The sequence below is a fragment of the Anas acuta genome, chromosome 18, assembly GCF_963932015.1.
Source record: "Anas acuta chromosome 18, bAnaAcu1.1, whole genome shotgun sequence".
NCBI lineage: Eukaryota > Metazoa > Chordata > Aves > Anseriformes > Anatidae > Anas > Anas acuta.
Window position 1 is genome coordinate 7,349,644 of NC_088996.1, and position 6,072 is coordinate 7,355,715.

At 49.2% G+C, this 6,072-nt stretch overlaps 1 long non-coding RNA gene across 2 annotated transcripts; it reads right to left on the reverse strand.

Moving 5' to 3' along the window:
- Window positions 1–1,002: 1,002 nt before the first annotated feature.
- On the reverse strand, window positions 1,003–5,344 carry LOC137841915 (uncharacterized). Of its 2 annotated transcripts, none has more exons than XR_011088828.1 (3): window positions 3,617–5,344; window positions 2,064–2,403; window positions 1,003–1,927 (listed from the first exon to the last, which is right to left on the reverse strand). It is a non-coding gene; the product is annotated as an uncharacterized lncRNA (long non-coding RNA). The 2 variants fall into 2 exon arrangements; XR_011088827.1 differs by having other exon boundaries at window positions 2,069–2,403; window positions 3,617–5,341.
- Between the last annotated feature and the right edge of the window lie 728 nt (window positions 5,345–6,072).

The following is a 6,072-nucleotide window of genomic DNA, read 5'->3' on the forward strand; positions in this document are numbered from 1 at the left end:
GATGAAATGACTTCTAGGAAGCAAGTCCTGAGGTTGTTCAGTGCAGGCGACATGAAGTAAAGGCAGTTGTGTCCCTGCTGACCCTGCACTGGCATTCGGCTTCTACATGGGTGGCCAAAAAGGGTCCTGTGAATGCTCATGAACGTGAACTGGGGCCTGGAGCCACCTTTGGTCCTCTGCAAGCAGCTCACCTTACTGGAGGAAGCTCTTGTCAACTGCAACAGTGTTTAAATTGTGCTCAACAAGCTGGGCTGCTAAAGCCCCTCCCTGAAATGTTCCCTCTTCATATTTTAAATTCCAGCATTCTTTTGTAGAAATTAGCAATGCGACGTGGAGATGGTCTAATTGCATAGTGCTTTGGTTGAGCTAGAATCAACATTTCCTTTAACCTATTATTAAGCTTATCATACAGGTATATATATTTTATTGAGGTCATATTGTTAGCGTGATGTGTGCTTGGCTTCACTTCCTATGGAGGTGCTCAGAAGACACTAACACGCTGAACTGAAGGGAAGAATGAAGATGCTGATATGAAGCCCAGGAATTTTAAGTCTGTTAAAAGTGTGACTATAAAACCTTGGTTGCTGAACCATCTGCTTTTAATCTTCCTATTGCTATGCAGTCTTCTGGGGACTTGGGCTTGGCAACAGATTTCCAAATTGCTAAATTAATCTTGTCAGCTTCAGGAAGCACCAGAAAACCCTTGGGAGACAGATTCTGCGCTCAGTTACACCTGTGTGAACTCACCGCCCTCAGCTAGCACAGCGACTCTCCGCTTTCCCTGGAAGAGCTGTGTAATCAAATATCTGGGCACATCGATCTGCAAACCGAAAGCTAGCTGGATTACTTGTCCAGAGCTTCTTGTGCAAAAATGGCCCTGGAAGATTTGAAACACGATCTGCATTATCATCCAGCAGTCTCAAATATCCAAGTGGATATTGAATAAAAATGCTGCGCAATGTTGCAGTGCTATAGCTTTTACAGAAAGAACTTTTTGTTTGGTCGAGCCAGTATTTTCTGTGTGGATGATGCATATTCGCTGAATCCCCATTCTGTCAGCAAGGGCTGTCAGGAGGTGTGAGGGCTGACCAAAATAGCCATAGCAGAGATTGTAACCACAGATCTGCCCCTAAAAAATACCCCAAGTTAAACCTGCTGCAATTTCCCTCTGTTTGGATAGTGAGGCTGAGTTGGAGGCTGGCTTCAGACACCTGTTAGCGTCAGAAATATCCATGGAGAAACTGTGATTCCTTAACGTGCACGGCCAACGGCATGCGGGGTGCTCAACAGACAGTATACCAAGACTGCTGTCCTGCTGGGGGTCTTGCTGGTATTTCGCTGTAACAGAAGGTGTAGCTCTGCATTTCTGCCCCTCTCCTTTCAAGCAGCAAGCACTGCAGCTCAGTGGACACCGCTGAGGACGTGGCGGTGAAGCCCAAGGAGCAGCCTGGCACCTCCAGCAACAGCTGAGGTATTTAATCACAGAGCTGTGTTTTCTGAAGACCCGCTCCGTGTCTGGGCCTTGTTTTGCAGTAGAGGGTCTCCCTGGAGCATTTCAGGCTCCATGTGGCCTCATTAGCTGTGAGAGACCTGCACATCTCCCCGTGCTGGTGATCTCCTGGTGCCTGCTGAGCAAGCTGTTTCTGTCCCTTGGAGCTTTGCCTTGGAGTAGCTGCAGTGGAGCCTCAGCAGCAGAGAGCAGAGTTTCCATGTTGTTTTCCATTTTTAATTCTCAGGGAAAAGCCTTTAGAAAAATCCTGTCAGTCTCAGTTGTGAAATCTGACATGCGGCCTAAAAATAGCACTTCGGTGAGAGCTAAGAGTGGCTAAAATGAATTGACTGGAGGAACAGGAGTTGGCAAATGTGCGCTGCTCAGCATTTCCAAAACTAATTTTCCACATCAAGTCTCCTCTTCCTTTTCCCTGTGCTGTTTAAACAGGAATGTAAAAAGAAACTGTTAAGGAAACCCACATATGTAATTGTTAGGGGAGGAAGAAAGTTTTGTGGCTGAGAAAGAGGAGAGGAGCCAGCTGATCCTGTTACTTCTCCTGCCACAGACTTACGTGACCTTGGCAAGCCGGCGTTTCCCAGCTCGTTGACTAATATTGGCTGCTCGTCCCCTGGCTGCGCGGCGTGGGACAGGTCGGATGGGTGTTTGCAGAAGTGTTGAGCAGCCAGATTTCCACTAGGTTGCTCAGAATAAGCAGACCCATTTGTCAACTCTGCTCCTAAACCTTGCGTTCCTCCATCTGCAATCTCTGAACGCGAGGTGGGCACGACGATAGCTGGGACTGCGCTCTGGGGCTGGCGGGGCTGTGGTCTCCTGTAACAGCTGAGCACCTCTCCTTGTCCAGAGTGCCTCGTCTAAAGGATATTCAGTCCTGAAGAGCCAACAGGGAGTTCCTGTACACAAAAAAATAAAAGAAAAAAAAAGCCTGTGCCCAGAGGAGGGGGGAATATGAAGGCTCCAAGACTCCTGGGCTGTGCAGTCCCCTCATTAATCCTATTTCTCAAGAGTTCTTTGTCTCAAGTGCACTTTGCTGTCTGGTGTTTGTCTGATTTCTGTGTGGAGTCTGGTGCGCTGCAACGAGGGATCTCTGCTGGGAAGCAAGGAAGCCACCGTTCCCTCCGAGGGAAAAAAACTCGTGTGTATCCTGCACCTTCCCGAGTTAAGAGAGGAGACTTTGAAGTACAAAAATAGTTGCTGTGTTATGTACGTATTGTAGGATGTTTACCACTGGAGGCTAATGCCTAAACAATGAATTTCCAAGTTACTCCAAATGCGATCCAGCTTTATTCTAAACAGTCATGCAAAACCTCCTGATTGCAGCAAACGAAGCTCTGCTATTTGTTTTGTTTTCACAGTTGGGGATTCTGTACACACAGAGAAGTTGCTTGGGGTCTGAAAGTGTTTACCCTGCCAAAAATAAATGTTCTAAAAATGATCACTTAGCATTCTCTGAATCTCTGCATATTTATTTACCATGAGGAATCTGCTTACAGAGCTCATATTGTATTTTTTTACATTTCATCTTAAAAAAAATAAAATAAAAAAATCAAGCAGGCTCCTTTACCAACACCCATTTCTACTCAGAGCCATAAAACTGTTTTGCAGCTATTTTTGTGTGGGCTGTGGTTAATCTCCAGACAAGTTTATTTAGCAACCAAAGGTGATACTAAGCCAGATTTTCAAAGCAGCCTTCCAAACACAGCACAGTGGTTGGAACTGCTTGTTTGTGTGCAAGCTTGTAAACTTGCAGGTTTTGAGGAACGTGGATGGCTTTCTGTCCAGTATTAATAAATGTAGAAATAATACTACCAGGCAGTCAGACTGGTGACCAACATTCCCATTACAGGAGCAGTTTGTGTATCAGAGCAGTCCTTTTCCGTGAAACTAGAGGAGGAGGAGATTGCTTGGGGGAAACTTCAAAATCTGGATGTTCTCAGCCCCACCCATGGCTTCTCCTCCCCTACAAATGCCGTTTTATTTGCAGATTTGCATATTTAGGGAGAATCTTTGCAGTTGTATTTTAATGTTTTTAGCATTCATGAGTTGAGCGCCCTGTGAAGTTTTATCACCACTTTCAGAGAAGGAAACTGGGAAAAAGTGACTTACCCGGGGTCACGCAGGGTTTCTGGAGAGCCTTGGGCAATGCACAGCTCTCCTGACCACCGCCTTTCACCTGTGGCCATCTCAGCTCCCTCTGGCCCTGCCTTCTCTGGGATGGGCCGCAAGCTATCGACCCTCTTGATGTGGCTTGATGCTGGTCTCTGGGAGAAGTTTTTGCAGTTCTTCCACTCGAGCACTCCACACACTACAAGTTTGTCCATCTGTTCCCTTTCAGACCTGTAGAAACCCCTCAATGAATTGCTAAGGTGCAGTGGGAAGAAAAAGTCTTTCGAAGCCTCGCAAGTACAAGATCACAGAGCACTGAGGAAAGCTGAAGCAGGATCTTCCTGGCCGCCTGCCTACGGCTTATTCGGCGCTGGGAATGCTTTCGCATCCTGCCCAGCAGAGCAGGAGAGGCAGCAGCAGGGGGTGATGGAGGAGCACCCCGTGGGGGCTATGCCCTGGCAGTGCAGGGGGCTGGTGGCCTGGCCGCCTCTCTTGCCTGCTCCCACCGGCTGCAGGCACAGCTTCTGGTCTCTGCACGGGAGCTAACCTCCTGCACGCCTGCCAGTGCTGGTATCTGCACTTGGTTGACAAGTTTGCACGCTGGAGTGCTTCCGTGAGATGGTTTTGGCATAAAGTAGAATACTCTTGCTTAATCTTTGGAAAGAACCACCGGGAGTCCTGTGCAGAAGTGGGTTACAGACGCGTGAATCAGCTCTCAGAGCGATACGCATCGCTGCAGCTACCAGCTACACCTCACCATTTCCTTCTTGCCCCTCTCTCTGCTGGCCAGGCTACCTGAATCCCATGGCAGTCCCTGTGGGTCACACCACACTCCTTCAGCACTCGGTTTGGTGCTGGTAACCTGCCCCTGTGCGAGATGGGGCTGTCCCCCACAGGGTCTGTGCCTGGGGATACGAAACACTGTGTGCTTTTTGTTTTTGTTTGTTTGTTTTAAAAAAGGAAATTTTAAGCAGCGGGATAACTTTCAATCCACTTTCCATGAAGCTCTGAGAGCTTTTCTTTCACCTTTTTCCTTCTTATCACAGAATATCGGTTGGATCTCTTAAGTGAGGGAAGGTGGTGGGAATATTTCCTTTTTTACTAGCTTGCTGTTCGGGCCCTGGGATTTCTGAATCCACCCAAAGTGCTGCTGCCAGGGCCAGGATACACAGAGAGGAACTTGATTTGCTCTTGGTCCAGTCTGTACAGAAGCTGCCCTTCAGAGGGATTCAGATCAGAGGGCTTTGTGCTGCTGGCTGAACAACCTGTTGTTCGTTACCATATTTAATTGGGATGCCCTAGGCTGCTCCCACGTTACCTTGTTGTGTTGTGGTGGAGGGCACAAGGACAGTGAGAGGCAACTGGGGTGCCCGACAGGGGGAGGAATATTGCTTTTGCAGCAGGGCTGATAGGAGCAGGTTTGCTGAAGACAGTCTGAGAGCTTGCTACCAGTGGTTGAGAGGAGCAGGTTGTCCAACGCAGCATCACAGAGACCGTGCTGCATCCTGAGATGCACAAGAAGTGAGCACCGCTGCCAGGAATAAAAAAAAAAAGAGAGCAACACTCGTACATTGCAGCTGTCCTGTCCTGCTGTGCTCGTCTGCCTCGCAGGGCACAGCCTCTTGTCCTGTTCCAGGTAAAAGTGCTGGTGGTGGCAGCCGGTGCTGAGTGGTGGTGAAGGTGGAGGCATGCAGCCCCCAGCACAGCCCAGCTCCACACGGCCACCATGGAGTTACCCCTACCAGCCTGTGCCCAGCAGCTTTGTGGACCCGGCTGCTCAGCAGTGCTGTGTTCTGCCTTCCAGTGTGTTCATACCCCGTGCCACAGCGAGCTTTAAGGACGCTTCGACTTTCCTGAGCTGCTTACAGAGGGCTGGCACCTCACCAGCTGGGCAGGTTCAGCGCTGCCGCTGTGACGCTCCAGCGGGAAGACAAGGGTCTGTCTTACAGACAGGACATGTGCAGGGCATGCTGCTTCCTGGCTGTTAAACACATAATTACATCTTCTTAGCTTGTCTGTCTCAGTAGAAGTATATTATTAAGCCAGCATGATTCCACCCAGCGTTCGATACAGAGGACATGATGATCAGCCATAAAAGAGAGGAAGAGCTGTCGGTAACTGCAGTGAATTACAAGCTCGCCGCTAAATTCTGCTGCGCCGTTGTCAGATGTCCCCGTCCCTATGGAAGGACACAGAGCAGTAAAGTGCTTTTGTTATCACTGCACCGATGGAGTGGAGCACATTTAAATACAAGTCCCTTGTCACTTCCCGTGACTGGCAGTTGCTATGTCAGGGCTCACACAGATACCTGCCCTTGGGGCACCAGCAGTTCTCCTGACCCAGTTGTTTTCCAGGCCCTCTGGAGGCCACTGTTCCAGGTCCTCCCACTGCCTGGCATGAGCTGGGACTCGGCTGAGGGCACCCTGGTCTGGTGTCACTGTGACTTGTCTTCCGAC